Source organism: Phascolarctos cinereus, unplaced genomic scaffold (genome assembly GCF_003287225.1).
Source record: "Phascolarctos cinereus isolate Bilbo 61053 unplaced genomic scaffold, phaCin_HiC Scaffold_726;HRSCAF=1367, whole genome shotgun sequence".
Classification (NCBI taxonomy): domain Eukaryota; kingdom Metazoa; phylum Chordata; class Mammalia; order Diprotodontia; family Phascolarctidae; genus Phascolarctos; species Phascolarctos cinereus.
The window spans coordinates 96,866,004-96,884,180 of record NW_027556098.1 but is presented as its reverse complement, the minus strand read 5'-3'; the positions used below and the strand labels follow the sequence as shown (position 1 = coordinate 96,884,180).

The 18,177-nt window shown below is 37.5% G+C and overlaps 1 long non-coding RNA gene across 1 annotated transcript; it reads left to right on the top strand.

The window, feature by feature from the left end:
* Positions 1 to 306: 306 nt before the first annotated feature.
* On the top strand, positions 307 to 15,698 carry LOC144454339 (uncharacterized). The gene is made up of 2 exons (XR_013482735.1): positions 307 to 422; positions 15,584 to 15,698. It is a non-coding gene; the product is annotated as an uncharacterized LOC144454339 (long non-coding RNA).
* The last annotated feature ends 2,479 nt before the right edge of the window (positions 15,699 to 18,177 follow it).

The window sequence follows — 18,177 nt, the reverse complement described above, 5'->3', positions numbered from 1 at the left end:
TAATCAAGGTTTATTGATCAATTGATCAATTGATTGGTAGAGAGAGTTTTCTCATCTGGGAATTCCCTAAACAATTAAGTCGCAGGTCTTGTCTTCAAACTGTAAACATCAGTTTCTATTATTCTCTACATGTTATTATTCACAAATTATATAACTGTGTTACACTTTGGAATGTATGGTAGTAGCATTTCCTAGGGTCCTGACATGTAGGCTGAGTCAGCTTTTTCTAAGTCCCTACCCTTTCTAGGTTGGGTTAATTATTTCCCGTAAGAGACTGAAACTCTTCTTGAAACTTGATTGCTCAAGTCTCTGCCATGGCTTCCTGGTTGCCCGAGTGCAAAAAACATTTGCATAGCATTTTAAGATTTGCGAAGTGTTTTACATATGTTGTTTCATTCGATCCTCAACAACAACCCTATAAGGTAGGTGCTATTATTATCCCCATTTAACAGATGATGAAACAGAGGGAGAGAGGTTAAGGGACTTAGCCAGCATCACACAATTAATAAGTGACTAAAATAGGATTCAAACTCAGGTCTTCCTGATTCTAAGTCAAGTGTTCTATCCACTCTATCTCCTTCATGTCTACCCAGAGGAACTCTGGGGTTCTCTTTGAGGCTGCTGACCATAGGCAGACACATGACTAACGTTGGGAAATTCTGTTTAGCTGAACTGATGTAATATCTTCCCTAAATATCCTTGTTGAATGTCTTCTGCTTTGCCTAAGTAAGCTTCTTTTTGTAAACTGTTGAATGACTCAGGAGTACCTGAGTCATTCTGATCTCAAATCTAAACTACCAAGAAAATGACCTGAGACAGTCCCAGGTCACAAATGAATACCTTCTGAAAGAGATTTCTTGAACTATTAATGGTAGCAAACCAAAATGGACAAAAAACACTTGTTGCACAGGCTAACACATTCAACTGGAAGTCCAGTCAAGTTGGTTCATCAATAGGTGCAATTTGGACAGTCGATAGAGATTCAGTTCAATTCAACAAGCATCTAAGTACCTGCTAGGCACTGGGAATGCAGACCCAAAGCAAAAGCATAGTCCATACCCTCAAAGAACTTTTATTCTCCTGGGACAGAATTGAGTAGTGATGGGAGATCAGGCGATAGATATCACATTTGGAAAATTTCACCATATTTTCGTGATTCTCCATTACTTGCTGTAATTCACTCTCCTATTCTCATCTCCTTTACACAAACATTCTCCTTGAGGTATTTTGTGGCTACAAATCACAGATTATCAATTTATCAAAAAAATCGAAGTGGTCAATTGCTTCCAGGGCAATGGAAAGACCAATGATGGAGTTAAACAGCTTATGGAATATTAGCCACAATGACTTGTGCTCAGAAAAGAGCATTTAAAACATTCTCACTAATGTGTGTGACTAGGAAAGGAGGTGGCCTGGTCATGTATCAAGAACTGAGGGAGTAATGGAATACTCAGTGCTCAGTGACCTTAGAAAGGTATGGAAAGACTTGCACAAAATGACAAAGAACAAAGTGAAAAGAACCAAGAGAACATTGCATATAGTAACTACAATATTGCTTTTAGAACAACTTTGAGCCATTAAGTCATTTTGACTATAATAAATAGATAAATTAAAAATAGAGGACATATAAGGGAAGATGCTATCTGCAATCCAGAGAAAGAACTGATAAATGGAAGTATGTATAGAATAATTTTACATGTATATATATGTATATACCTATTTGTGTCTAATGGTAGCCATCTCTAGGGCAGGGGGGAGAAAAAAAAAGAAAAAAATTTACACAATAACTGTCATATATTTGGAGGAATTAGCAAGTTGTACATAGTAGATTTGCAGTTTCATATGAAATCATCTTTTTATTGTACTGTGTTATGGGAAGTGCTTATTTTGTTCCATGAATTGAAAATAAAATAAATTTTAAAAAAGGAATTAAGGGAAACAGATGGCTGGGTTACCAGGTTCCTTGGTAACCCCTATGATATTAAGCAATATCTCCAACTCATCGGGTAGACTCTCTGTGGAAGGACGTGCATAAGAAATGCACAAGATAAGAGGATGTGATGTGAATTAGTGTATACACCAAAGTTCCAAAGTGATATAAATATAGTGACCTATGCTACCCTCACCTTCCTATCTTATTCTCCAGATTCCAGAGGAGCTCTAGGATCCAACAAGGCTTAAAGAGTAAAAAATCAAAAACTAGAGACATAGGAAATCTATTTCTCCTGCCCTCTCAATTCATAGTTTATGTAAGGGTATATGCTGGATTTCTTAAAATCTTTCTTTCAAAAGCATTTTTTAGAAAATATTTTATTTCCTGCTTGCTTCAGACCTTGGCTCCAGAGATCAGTAAGTCCACCTGCACAGTTGTATGGTGCAAACAAACGCCAGATGATAGCTGATTTGCTTGTGAAACATCCCTGCGTTCAGCTGTCTTCATAAACACAGAATGTACCACTGTTAGTAACAGCATTGTCTGAGTCTATCGGACTGCATCCCTATGCCAGACACAGCAGCCCTGAGTTGTGGCTAAATTAAAAGCAGAGATATATGCTGTTAGGAGAAGCCTTATTTACCTGTGCAGGGCCCCTGGACACATACGCAGAATCCTTGATGTACTCTGTGTCCCTAGAGAATCACTGCCTGGAACCAGCTTTGGGTTGTGTTGTGAATGGGAAAATACGTGTCAGTTGCTAAAAGTTTAAGAACTGCTTCAGGAAAACTAACATAATGGGGATATCTGTAAAGATTGTTCTCTATTGGGTATCCTCCGCTGAATAGCTTCATGGTCACGCAGGCTGGGGCTCACAAAATGGTGAAGAGTAAAGTGAGCAGGACCTAGAGAACATTGTATACAGTAACAGCAATACTGTTTCAAGAACGACTTTGCTCTTAAAGTCTCAAAGTCTTATTTGTGACTTTGAGCAAATAAGCCATTTTGACTATTATAAATGCACACATTAAAAATAAAGAACATATGCTATCTGCATCCAGACAAAGAACTGATAAATAGAAGTGTATATATAGAATAATTTTATATCTATATACCTGTTTGTGTCTAATGGTAGCCATGGGGGGGGGGGAAGGGAAGAAGAAAAGGAAAGAAATTTCCATGGTAATTGTATTTAGAAGGAATAGCAAGATGTACATAATAGATTTGCAGTTTCATGTGTAATCACCTTATTTTTTTATTATACTATGTTATGGAAATGCTTATTTTATTCCATAAATTGAAAGTGAAATAAATTGAAAAATAAATATTCTGTGAAAGAGGAAAAAAAGTAGCAGTTGTGGCATGGGGACACTAGAATACACATCTCAAACACAACAGTAGCACATTTAATGGGGAAGAAGACCAAATCATACAATGGAAAATGCCAAATTGCTGGCCATGCATGATGTCTGTCCAAAAGGATCTATCACATTGAACCACAAGCTGTATGACCCATCAATGAATCACTAAACATTTACCAAGTGCCTACCATACACTAGGTACTGTACTAGGTGCTGAAGATACAAAGACAAAAAGAAAGGACCTCCACCCTCAAGTAACTTATGTTCTCTGGACTAGGAAACACAAGTTGGTCATTTTGGCTGCTTTCCAATGGCTCTAATAAAAGGGGTTGGAGGTGGTTTAATCCAGTAAAATGAGGATTTTGTATTATCTGGGATTCCTTAGCCACCCTTATTAGGATTATTCACCTTTTTCCAAAATGACAAAAATACTACCATATCTGACATCTCCTCTCCACCTCTAATTTCTCCTTCTTTGTTAATAACTTGCTGAGCAAAAGAAACAGGTCAAAGATTCTTAATCTGTGTGCATAAAGAAATTTAAGCGGGTGAGTGAACTTAGATGGAAACAAAATTACATCTTTATTTTCACTAGCCTTTGATTTCCTTTGTCATTCTATGTGTTTTATTTTACGCATTTTTAAATGTCCTTCCAAGGAGAAGATGCATAGGTTTCACCAGATTACCAAAAGAGGCTGTGACAACCCTGATCTAGGCATAAGAAGGCTTCAACAAAGATCTATCAGATATGCAACTAACAGCCCAGCCTAGAGTATGCCTTATGATGAATCACTAGCATTACCCTTTTTGACTCAGCTACTCCCACAGTCCCTGACAAACAAAAGCCAGTAGACTTTCTGAATTCTCTTTCCCATGTGCATGCAAACACAGGACTCATCTTCTGAGTGGCATACTAAGCTGATTGAATCCTTACGGAGTTTTTTTTAAAAAAAAGACCTTCACACAACAGAGCTAAGAATATCCATTTACACTGTGAATCACCAACTCAGAAACCATTTTCTCTTCTTGGTTACACGCTTTCTTCAGTCTACATTCTGTCTGGGCAGTACCTCTAAAAGCATTCCATCACTATAGATCACCTCATAAATTCTTGATGTAAACTCTACCCCCCCCCCACCATGGGATATACTTGAAAGCATGCTTACTCAGGGACAATATTTCTTGTGTGTGTGAGATAATTCTTATATTGCTTGTGGTAGAACTACTCTGAGTCCTCATTGTGTTACTGATGAGAGTGCGTAATTTAGGATCATAAAATCTCATGTATGGAGCCTGAAGGTATGGTCAAGGTCATCTGATCGATTTTACAGATGGAAAAACTGAGTCCTAGAGAGGGTGACTTGCCTGAGGTCACAAAGCAGGTGTCAGAGTGGGAATGTAACCCAGGTCCTCTGACTCTAAGCCTTGCCCTCTGTCCACTTTACCTTATTTGGAGTCAGAAAATCTGGATTCATATCCTGGTTGTTGCCTAAGTGGTGTGTTGATCAACTTACTTGGAACCTTGGCTTTCCCCGCTGTAAAATGATAATTTTACTAAAATTATAGTGGAACAAATGATTCTCATTTCCTATCCAGTTTTAAATCTATGACCCAATGATTTTCTGGCCTTACTTTCCTTATATTTAAAATTAGTGGTTTGCCAGACATGATAGTCTACTTTTGTAATCCTTGCTACAAGGAAGACTGAGGCTGGTGGATCTCTGTAACTTGGGAGTTCTGAGCTTCAGTTGGCTAAGACAATCAAGGGTCTGAAAGTTCAACATTGCTATGCTGAACTCTGGGAATGAAGGGACACTAGGTTGTCTAAGAAGGGACAGACAATCCAGATCTGATAATGGAACAGGGCAAAGCTCCTGTGCCGATCAAAGTGGGATTACGACAGTGAGTAGCCCCTGCAAGATAAGGAAAACCAGTCTTTAAAAAGAAATAAAATAACGTGAATATGCCCAAGTATTTATTAAATACCTACTATGTAGCAAGCATTATACTAAAAGCCTTATAAATATCATCTCATTTGATACTCACAACAACCCTGTGAGGTAGGTGCTATGATTATCCCCATTTTACAGTTGAGGAAACTGAGGCAGACAATGGTTAAATGACTTGCCTAGGATCGCACAGCTAGTAAGTATCAGACTGCATTTGAACTCAGATCTTCTTGACTTAAGTCCCAGTACTCTGTCCACTTCACCACTTGGTTGCTGAACATCTTGGTCATTAGTTCTCAAACTTTTTGGCCTTAAGACCTCTTTACATTTTTAAAGAGAACTCTAAAGAGCTTTTGCTTGTGTGGGTTATATCTATTAATATTTACAATGTTAGAAATTAAAACTGAGGAACTTTAAAAATATTTATCAATTCATTTAAAATGAAAGTAATAAACCCATTACATGTTAAAATTAATAACATTTTTATGAAAACATAACTACATTTTCCAAAATACAATAGAATTACTGAGAAGAGTGGTATTGTTTTACAAATCTTTGCAAAAATTTTTAATGTCTGGCTTAATAAAAAGACAGCTGGATCCTCATATCTTCTTCCGAATTCAATCTGTTGGGATATGTTGTTTTGATTGAAGCATATGAAGAAAATCAAGCCCCATAGAGTTGGAAAGTAATTAGAAAAGGGAGTGTTTTAATAGGCAAATAACATCTTAGGATTATTATTATGAGAATAGTTTTAACCTAACAGACCTCACCTGAAAGGTTCTCACACTGTGAGAATCATTGGTTTATGGATTAGGATGATGTCTAAGGTTCTTTTGAGTTCTGGCTCCATGGCAGCTGATCTTTATTTCCTTTGGGGCTTCACCAGAATCTCTGGTCATGTCCACCCCAAGTATAGCAGGGCCCTCAGAAACCTGATGTTGGGGGTCACTATAGCTGTAGAAAATATCAGGAGACACAAAGAAACATACACAACTTAAAGCAGATGAAAATATCTCGGCTGTAACTTTCAGTGTGTGAAATGTTTAACGTTTTATGAGTCATGACTGACATGTACTGAAGTCAAGGCCTGACTATGGCTAAATAAGTATGCTTATTTAGTGACTGGAAGACTTTCTGTTTGTCTAACCACCTTAAAGCTCTCTCTTTCTTAAAAAAACATTTTCTTGAGGGTGTTTCTTTAGATGCAAAATAGTCTCGTATCCCATGGCAGTAGTTAATTCAATGAGAATGTTCTGTTTCTCCTGGCAACATTGAGGATCCTCTAGAGATAAACTAGGGTCAGCTGCTGGGTGGTTTGAAGAGAAGCCCTGGTGATTTATTAAACAAAGCTGGGAATTCTCCAAAGAAGGTTTAGCAAAAATACTCTAGTTTGAAGTGAATGGAGCCGTTTTGTTCTGCAGGCTGGGCCTTACTGTTAGAATCTGATTCAAAGGGCATTCAGCCTTGCGAAGAACAGTGATGTCTTTCTTGAAAAAAAAAACAATTCTTTTTCTTTTTCTTTGTTGTGGGTTGCTTTGCCTCAGAAACACATTATCAGACCTGGATATGCCTTCCCCTTTGTTCCAAAGCCAGTATGGGGACACGAGATCATATCTTCTTTCTTTCACAAAACTGAATTTTCAAGGTTTTTGTTCCAGAAAAACCAACAAAAGCTCCAAGTGATCCTGAAGAATAAGGTCTAGTAGCTAATAGCTGTGGATTGGAAATCAAGGGTGCCGGTCCTGGTTTTTTTCTTCATCACTGACTCACTATGTTACCTCACAGAAGTGATTTAAGCTCTTTGGCCCTCAGGTCCCCCATTTGTTAATAAGGGATGATAATGTAGCCTACTTAATTTCAAAGGGTTACGGGAGAATTAGTCTAATTAATGTCTGTAAAATATTTGGAAATCCATGAAAGAGAAAAAAAATCTCTTCAAATATAAAGTATCACGGGAGAAACAATTTATTAAAATATAGAGCATCTTAACAATTTTCCTCTGTAGCCCTCTCACTTAAGGTTTCTCTAGTGTAATTCCTTGGTCATGTACCCCAGCAGTGGAAACATCGTTAGGGAAATCAGGCACAGTCCTTACAACATCACTGATGTGAAAATATGTTTAATAGGAATGTGTATGTGTAGCCTATATCAGATTGCGCACTGGCTTGGGGGGGGAGGCGAAAAATTTAAAACTCAAAAGCTTAAGGAAGTGATTGTTGTAAATCAAAATAAATTAAGTTAAAAAAAATCAGGCATAGAACCCTGAGCATTACATTGGTATGTTGTTTTTGAATGGAAATCTTCTCGCTTTACTCCTGTGTGTGTGTGTGTGTGTATGTGTGTGTGTGTGTGTGTGTGTGTGTGTGTGTGTGTGCTATTAGTTGGAGGAGGCAGTTTGTATATTTTTGGCTTACAGATCAAGGACAGTTTGGAAATGTTGACTATGCAGTGATTCTAGCCTCCATGGGTTTAATAGAGTAAACCTTTTCCAAGAACTTAAAAAAATAATAATACATAGAGAACATAAATTTGGAAAGCAAGGATAAGCCCTAGAAAAATCAAGACTCAAAGTAGTTGGAGCTATCAAAAAACTTGGATAGGTTGCCCTAGGAAATAATGGGAGGTCTGTTAGCCAAGGCTAAAAATCACTTGTTGGGTCCATATTGTAGAAATATCAGGGCAGCTATTAGTCATCTTGTTACAACAGATCACTCAGAGCCAGAAGGTTCAAACAAATAGTCCTTTTACTAAAAACATTTTCAATACCCTCTGGCAGAAGCAACTCTCAAGGATTTCTGTTCAGGTTGGGGTTGAATTAGAAGGCCAGTGAGGTCCCTTATAACTCTGAAGTTTTGTGATTTTGTGTCTTGAATTCAGCAAACATTTTCAGTGTCTGTTACATTTAAGATATTTTAATAATAATAACAATAGCATTATATAGCACTTTAATGTTTGCAAGGCATTTTTATAAATATTATCTCATTTAATACCTATCTGGTAGGTAGGTACTTCTATTTTACAAATTAGGAAACTGAGGTTAAGTGACTTGCCCAGGATCATGAAGCTAGAAAGTACCTGAGGTCCGATAAATCAAATCTTCTTGACTCCAGGCCCTGTGTTCTATTCATTGTGCCACCTAGCTTTTTCTACCACCCCAAATACTACAAGGCAAAAAAAAAATGAAATAGTGTCTGCCCTCAACTGAGGGAATTCTCATGGCATTTGCAATCTTCTCTTCACAATACCCACATCATGAGATTCATATAATATATGTAATTTGAGAAGCACTCTCGGCAGAATGGAATATTCTCCCCAGGATTAGCATGGGCACTGAAGGATACCTTTATAGATGTTCAATGTAGAATGACCATTTCTGAGCCTTCAGAGAGGGGGAAGTGGTCAATAATGAGACAGAGTTGGAACAGGGAGCCTAGCCTTAGAAAATCTCTTGTTGTGGGTCACTAGATTCTATGCTTCCACTCCTACTTCTTCCTCTGACACTTCTGGAACTGTGTGCCCAGAGTATGCCCCTACTAGACACTGTGAGGCAAATAAAGAGATAGAAGCTCTGATCTCTGTCCCCAGAGAGCTTAATCTAGAGTGGCGATGTCAAACTCAGATGTAAACAAAGGCCATGAATTCATACACAAGAATTCCTGTGGGTTACAGATTGACTTAGATTTAAAATGTAATCTTATCTATATTTTGTTATATTTATCTTGTTCAATATTTCCCAGTAACAAATTTGATCTGGTTTGGGATGCATGCAGCCTGGCAGCTGGCGTTTGACTCCACTGATCTGGGTGGAACACATAACTATGGCTACTCATGCTTAAGAGGTCTGGGGGAATCTGCGAAGAAGCTTAAGAAAGTTATCTAACCTCCTCTCCTAAAAGAGCATACTACTTCTATACTCCCAAGAACATTGCTGAAAACCAGGCTCGGTGCTTGCCTTTACTTGGAACTGTGTATTTAGCTGAACTGGTTAGGGCGCAATGCTAATAAAACCAAAGTCTGAGGTGTGATTTCCTAAGGCTGCAAATTCCAAAACTAGCTAACTTATTTTGATGGCTGCATGGGTTCAGGTTACACCCCTTCTAGGCCCTCTCATCCTGTGGATTCTCATCCCTGCTTTCCCAGATCCCTCGTGGATGATTCACCCAATGCCCTGGGAAGCTTTATGGGATCATAGGTTTAGAGCAGGAAACGACCTTGGCAGTCATCAAATCCATCTGCTTCATTTTATGTGTGATGAAACTGAGGCTCAGAGGAGATGAGGCCTGCCCCAGGTCACACAGCTAGTAAATGGCAAAGCTAGGATTTGACCTGAGCTTCTCTGGTTCCAAACTCACACTGTCTCCCAATTTATGATCTGTGTCTGTGGAGGGATTGACTACCCATACCAGTGAAGGAGCATCCACACCCAAATTGTTCTTTTGAATCCTGAAGAATATTCAAATCTATGTCATTTTAATAAATTCATCTGTCTCACTAAGACCAAGACCCGTATTATATAACAATGAACCTTCTGGGGGAAGTTGTGAGAGTGCTAGTCACAAAAGACTATAGTCTTGGAAGAATCAAAGTTCAAAATCACCCACAGAGCAGTGTCGAGACTCATGGTGGACATGAACAGGCTGCAACACATTGCAGTTAAGTAATTATGCAAAAGGAGCACTGAAAAGTACACTATCAGAGAAATGTATAACCAGAAGAAAAAAAAAAAGAAAAGAAAGAAAGGCTCGCCTGTTATCCAGCAAGAATTGACAAAAATTGATGGACAACTAAGAGGACCCTGGTACATTGGGCGAATCTCCTCTGACTGATTTATGACAGGACATGTACAAGAGTGATAAAGAATGGGCAGGCTCTCCACATACTCCAAAATAGTTACAGCAGCACTTTTTGTCATAGCTAAGAATTGGAAACAAAGTAGATACCCATAGATTGGGTAATGGCTAAACAAATTGTGTTATATGAATGTAACAGAATATTGCTGCTCTGTAAGAAATAATCCATGTGATGAATACAGGAAAACGTAGAAACATCTATAAGAACTGATGCAGAGTGAAGTAAGCAGAGCCAAGAAAACAAAATACACAGTAACTACAGGAATGCAAATGGAAAGAATAAGGACGTGCCAAAAAATCAAAAGTAAACATAACAAAATTACGAAGATCAAGTGGGACTCAAATGAAGAGATATTAGAAGATACCTTCAACCTAGGTCCACAAGTGTTATTCATTGCACATGTGTTTTGGACTTTTTCAATGTATTGATCAGTTATACTGATTCTTTTTTCATCTTTAAAGAAACCAACGCTATTTATTATGTGGGGTGGCTTTTAGGGAGGGGAAAGAGGAAGGACACATAGTATACTATGGTGATATAAGAAACAGAAAATATAAGTATATATATTTTTGGTGAACCTATCAGGGTTAAGTGACTTGCCCAAGGTCACACAGCTAGTAAGTGTCAAGTATCTGAGGGCAGATCTGAACCCAGGTCCTCCTGACTCTGAGGCTGGAGCTCTACCCACTGCACCACCTACCTGCCACAATAAAAATTATTTTTAAAAAATGGAGAAGCCTTGGAGGTGGAGCCAAAATGACAGTTTAACTCTGGAAGGGACTTACCTGAGCTCTCCCAAATTCCCCTCCAAACGCCTTTAGAATAATGCCTCAGAATGAATTCTGGAGGGGCAGAACCAACAAAAGCATGGGACAAAACAATTTTCCAGTCTAAGACCACTTAGAATTTTGACTGGGGTAAGAGTAGAGCACAGTTTAGTGAAGCTGAATATAGTCCAGTTCAGATAGAGCCTAGCAAGCCAGCCCAAGCCTTGGGAGCAACTGCATCAGCTGCAGCGACTTCTAGAGCTCTTAGACCACAGACAGTAAGAGCACTGCACAACTGATCAGAAGAAGATTAGGGGGACACTGCTGGCACTGGACGCAGGGCTCAGTTGCATTGTCCATATGGGAATCTGAATTGCAGGCCCAGGTCACAGTCCTGGGAGGGGGCCACTAACACAAAAGCTTGCAGTCCCAGGGGAGCAGGGACCATGGTGATGGCTCCGGAACAGAAAAGTGTGTTTGTGGTCACTCACAGACCAGAGCATAGTCCAGGGGAACAATGAGCACACTTCTCCTTAGATCATACCACTTTGGAAGAAATGAAAACTTACAGGTCCTCACAGAATTAACTCTGAAAATAGCATCATGAAAAATCTGAAGTTTGAGACAGTGCCCTCAACACCCCTGGAGCAGAGCCCAACTTTAACATAAAGTTAAAACTCAAGAAATAGGCTGGAAAAAATGAGCGCACACACAGAAAAAAACCTGGCCATAGGAAGTCATTATGGTGATGGGGAAGATCAAAACACAAACTCAGAAGACGAAAACAATATTAAAATGGCCACATGCAAAGCCTCAAAGAAAAGGTTGCACTGGTGTCAGGCCCCAAAAGAATACCTGGAAAAACTCAAAAAGGATTTAAAAGACCAAACAAGAGAAGTAAAGGAAAAAATAGGAAAATAAATGAGAATCATGAAAAAGAATCAACAGCTTGGTAAAAGAAGCACAAAAGATGAAGAAAGATGTACAAAAATTCACTGATGAAAACAACCCCCCTAAAAAGTAAAATTAGCCAAATGGAAAATGAAGGTCCAAAGTTCACTGAAGAAAATAATTTCTTAAAAATTAGAATTGAGCAAGTGGAAGCTAATGACTCCATGAGACATCAAGAAACAAAACAGCATAAAAAATCAAAAGAATGAAACATATTTGCACCAAATGGTATAGCATCCAAATTCTTAAATTAAAAATTAAATAAGTTGATGGAAGAAATAGACAGTAAAACTATACTACTGGGGGAACCTCGACTTTCCTCTCTCATAAGAGGAAATTAAAGCAATTATTGGGAATTATTTTGCCCAACTATATGTCAATAAATATGACAATCTAAGTGAAATGGATGAATATTTACTAAAATATAAATTATCCAGATTAACGGAAGAAGAAATAGAATACTTAAATAACTCCATCTTAGAAAAAGAAATTAAACAATCCATTAATGAGCTTCCCAAGAAAAAATCCCTAGGACAAGTGAATTTTCAATTAATTCCAATACTATATAAACTATCTGGAAAAACAGGTAAAGAAAGAATCCTGCCAAATTTCTTTTATGACACAAATATTGTTCTGATACCTAAACTAGGAAGAGCAAGAACAGAAAAAGAAAATTATAGGCCAATTCTCTAATAAATATTGATGCAAAATTTTTAAATAAAAATGCTAGCAAGAAGATGTCACAAGGGTCATACTGTGACCAGGTGGAATTTATACCAGGAATCTGGGGCTGGTTCAACATTAGGAAAACTATCAGCATGATTGACCATGTGAATTACAAAATCAACAAAAAATATCTTGTGATTGTCTCAATAGATACAGCACTCATTTCTAGTAAAAAAAAATACCAGCAAGTATAGGAACAGGAGCTTTCCTTAAAATAATAAGTAGTATTTCTCTAAAACCATCAGCAAGCATTATCTATAATGGAGATAAGCTAGATGCCTTCCCAACACAATAAGGGGTGAAGCGAGGATACCCATTAGCACCTCTATTATTCAATATTATAATAGAAATGTTAGTTATAACAATGAGAAGAAAAAGAAGGAATTAGAATGGGCAACAAAGAAGCAAAACTATCACTCTTTGCAGATGACATGATAGTATACTTAGAGAATCCTAGAGAATCAGCTAAAAAATTAGTTGAAATAATTAACAACTTCAGTGAAGTTGCAGGATATAAAATAAACCAGCATAAATCATCAGCATTTCTATATATGACAGAGTCCAGCAGGAAGAGATAGAAAGAGGAATTCCATTTAAAATAACTGTAGACAACATAAAATACTTGGGAGACAAATCCAGAAACTATATGAACACAATTACAGAATGATTTTCTGACAAATAAAGTCAGATCTAAATAACTGGAGAAATATCAATTGCTCATAGGCTGAGCTAATATAATAAAAATGGCCGTTCTACCTAAATTAATTTACTAATTCAGTGCCATACCAATCAAACTACCAAAAATTATTTTATAGAGCTTGAAAAAATAACAGCATTCATCTGGAAGAACCAAAGATCAAGAATATCAAGGGAATCAATGAAAAAAATATGTGAAGGAAGGTAGCCTAGCTGTACCAGATCTCAAACTGTATTACAAAGTGGTAATCATCAAAACACTCTGGTACTGGCTAAGAAATAGAGTGGTGTATCAGTGGAATAGATTGGGTACATGTTACAAGGAAGGTAATGACCATAGTAATCCAGTGTTTGATAAATGCAAAGCTTTTAGGATAAGAACTCACTATTTGACAGGAACTGCTGGGAAAACTGGAAAATAGCTTGGCAGAAACTAGGTATAGACCAATACGTCACACTGTATAACAAGAAAAGGTTAAAACGGTTTCAAGATACAGACATACAAGGTAACAGCATGAGCAAATTAGGGGACCATGGAATAGTTTACTTATCAGATGAATGGATAACGGAAGAATTTATAGCCAAACAAAAGCTAGGGAGCAAAATAGAGGATTTTGACTACATTAAATTAAAAAGGATTTACACAAGCAAAACCAATGCAGCCAAGATTAGAAGTAAAATAGAAAATGGGGTGGGGGGTTTTATAGCACGTTTTACTGATAAATACCTCATTTTTCAAATGTCTAGAAAACTGGGTTAAATTTATAAGAATGAGTCATTTCCCAATTGATAAATGGTGGAAGGATACGAACAGGCAATTTTCAGGTGAAGAAATCAAAGCTATCTATAATCATATGAGAAAAATGTTCAAAATCATTATCGATTAAAGAAATGCAAATCAAAACAACTCTGAGGTACCACATCACACCTATCAGATTGGCTAACATGACAAAACAGGACAATGATAAATGTTGGAGAAAATGTGGGAAAAATGGAACACTAATGCATTGTTGGTAGTATTGTAAACTGATCTAATGATTCTGGACGGTAATTTGGAACTATACCAAAAGGGTTATCAGACTGAATGCCCTTTGACTCAGGGATAGCACTATTAGATCTGTATCCCAAAGAGATTTAAAAAAAAAAAAGGAAAAGGTCCTATCTGTACAAAAATATTTATAGCAGCTCTTTTTATGGTGGCAAAGAATTGGAAATTGAGGGGATGCTTATCAATTGGGGAATAGCTGGACAAACTGTAGCATATGAATGTAATGGAATACTATTATGCTATAAGAAATGATGAGCAGGTTCTTTCAGAAAAACCTGGAAAGACTTACATAAACTGATGCAAAGTGAAGTGAGCAGAACCAGGAGAACATTGTACATACTAACAACAATATTGTACAATGATCAACTATGAATGGCTTAGCATTCTCAGCAATGCAAAGATCCAAGAAAATTCCTAAGTACTCATGAGATGTTTCAGATTTTCTTCTAGTTTTTTTTTCTAGTTTTATTACATCTCGGTGTCTTACACTTTCATGATGAAAAATGCACCTCCAGAGAAAGAACTGATAGACTCTGAATGCAGAATGAAGAATACTTTTTTTAAACTTTTTTTTTCATATTTTGGTCTGTGTTTTCTTTCATAACATGAGTAAAATGGAAATATGTTTTGTCTGAGTACATGTGTATAATCTATATCAAATTGCTTGCCTTCTCAATAAAGGGGAGAGGGAGGAGAGGGATAGAATTTGGAACTCAAAATTTTTTTTTAAATGTTAAAAAATTGTTTTTACATGTAGTTAGAAATTAATTTAATAATTTAAAATAAAAATGTTTTTTAAAAGTAACATATGTATGGGTTGCCGTCTAAATCACTGGAGGGAATACCCATATCTAAGAAGCTCATAGATCCATTGTAATATTAGAGTCTTCAAAAACAAATGCCTTGCCTTCCTCCACTATGTGATAGGTTCCAGGTGGGGAGTCTACTCTCTCTACTATCTACTGTCTTTGCATTTTGCTTGATCCAGCCCTTAAACACACTTAGTATTATTCATTGATTGATATGAAGAACTGGGTGAGTTTATACTTGCTTTTTTAATTTCTTAAGTGTCCCAGTGTAGTAGTTGGTCATCTGTTGTCTCTCATTCTTGTGACATTACTGACTCACCCTATCCATTAATACAGATTGGCAGTAAACATGCCTCCTACCCTGTTCCATTTGTTCCTAATTTTATTACTTCGTTTGTTACTAACATGTCATTTGTTACTGATATGCTGGCCTGTTGGTACCCATCTTTTCGTTGCTCTTTGACTTATTTGTAATTTTTATTCTTTCAGCATCATGATATCCCAAGATTCAGATGACATCCGCTGGAGCAAGAGACCTAGATCTTTGCTGCAGTGAGCAGACTGCATCATTAAAAGCTCTGTGCAATTTCCGAGATGTAATTAATATAGCTTGATCTTTTCTTTTTACTTAGTTCTGGGCCCAGCAGCACTTTCCCAAGATAAACATGTTTAAGACTTACTTGGAAAGCCCATCTAGCCTATACGGCCCAATCTGACCACAATATAACAAACATATGTAAAGCACCTACTGTGTGCACGGCACAGTGCTAGGTCATGGGAGAGATAAGCATTATATATGAGGTATGGTCCCTCACAGATACAGACCTTCTAAGGCACCTATCATGTACTCTTTATTGTGTGTTATATGCACATATTGTATGTGTTATATATAAGAATTACAAAACAAAGTGCTGGGTAAGATCTGAGAAGGAGTATCATTACCAACAGGGATAATCAAGATAGACATCTGGAAGGAGGTGGCATTTGAGTTGAGCTGTAAACAACAAATAGGAAATAATCAAGCAGAGGGGAGAATTCCAAGTACAGTAAATCATGTCAAAATTAACTTCCAGCAGAAAAAAAAACCTTCTTTCATAGAGATAGATTGTCTGCAAATTCATGCAAAAGGAGGTATAGATAGCCAGAAGAAGTGGCTTTGCACTACCTCCCATTTCTGTATCACTCTGATTATTATCTCCAAGCTTTAGAGCTGAGATGAAGGTTAGAGGTCATTTGTCCAGTTTAACAACCTCATTTTATGTAAGGGCATGAAGACCCTGAGAGGAATAGCAAAAAGCCTTGAATTTGGAGTCAAAGGACCCAGATTTAACCCCTGGATCTCCCCCCTACTACCTGTGTATTGGCAAGGTATTTCACCTTTCTCAGTCTCAGTTTCCTCATCTATGAAAATGGGATTATGATGCTATTTGAGTGGAAGTAACAAAATAACAGTCGAGGCCTGAGGTCAGGAAAAAGTTCCTAATGCTTAGAGCTGTCCACAAGTAGTTTCAGGAGTCAATGGGCTTCCCCTCCTCGAAGTCTTCAAGCAGAGGTTGAATGACCACATGGCTATGTTACAATGGAGATTCTTTTTGTATGTGGGTTGGGCTAGATGGACTGATGTCTCTTCCAACTCTTGACTTCTGTGATTGGGGGACTAGTTGGTGTCTAAGGTCCCTTCTACCCCTAAAGCTATGCTCTTAAGGTTAAACGATTATTTATTTACACAAGACTACAAAGGTAAGTGATGTCACTAGAATGGAAACCCAGTCCCTCCAACTCCCTATCCAGGGCTTCTTCTAACTGCACCACTTCTACTCATCAAGCCATGTTACTCAACAAGACAAGAAATTTTAATTTCATCCATTAAAGCAACCTAATTAGGTTGACCCTTTGGTTATTTGTTCTATTTTGGGAGTGACCAATTAACCTGAAATGACTTTAGAAGTAAGTCTAATGGTCAGTATATGCATTAAGTCATATGTGGTCTTAGCTGAGAGTCCACAGGCTATACCAGTGGTGTCATCATCTCATCAATTCACCCTTCTGGGTAAGTCTGGAGATTCTAATCTGCCAAGTTTCTTAAGACATCCATTTATAATTGTCTTCATTCTTGGTCCAAAGGGAATTTGATCCCTCTCCCCTCAAGTTTATCCATAAAATAGAGAGGCAACCCAGATGTGCAGTGGATAAAATGATAGGAAAGAATTGGGTTCAAATCTTGCTTCAGACACTAGCTAAATGACCCTGGGTAAGTCACTTAACCTTTGTTTGCCTTAGTTGCATTATCTATAAAATGATGAGGGAGGAGGCAGGATTTGAACCCAATGTCCTCTAAAAGTCTCTTTCAGCTCTCAATCTATGATCCTCTGAAGGTGCCAGATATGCATGGGAGAAGTGAAAACTAAAGTCAGTCATACAGATGCACCAAAATATTTAGATGCTACTAACCATCTGGCAAAATTAGTACATTTTCCTCTGCCAGCACTCACGATTGCCTAATTTGTACCAGAAAAAATGACTTTTCAAGATTCACTTTCTATTTCCCTAGGGGGTGATAGCCATCTTTCTTCTTCAGCACTCAGCTACATAGTAGATGTGTTCGTAATCACTGTGGGCTGAAACTGAATTTTTAAGGTTTCATACAATTAGCAGTACAAATGAATGTCTCACTAATATGGATTTTAGCATTAAAGGAGCTTGGATTCTTTAAAGAAGAGGAAAAAAAAACCTGCAGAAATCACCCTTCAGCTAAATAAAAATGTATTGATAATGCATCTAGTTCTAACACCATGTGGTATCTACTCACATCAGTATTGGAAAATTACGCTGGAAATGTCTCATATGCTATTTTCACTCATTTGCAGTCTCTCACAGTCTCTCACTTCCTAATCAATTTCTATTTTCTTCACACAGGGTAGGCTGCATTGCTACCAATCTATCTAACTGTAATTTTTAGAGATTTTTTTAAAAGAGGAGCATGAATGTTTATAAGACTTTTCTCATGTGCAAAAGGAAAAAAGCATCTACAGTTGGGTCCCTGCACCCTCTTGGGTCCAGATAGACATGCCCAATTAGGACTG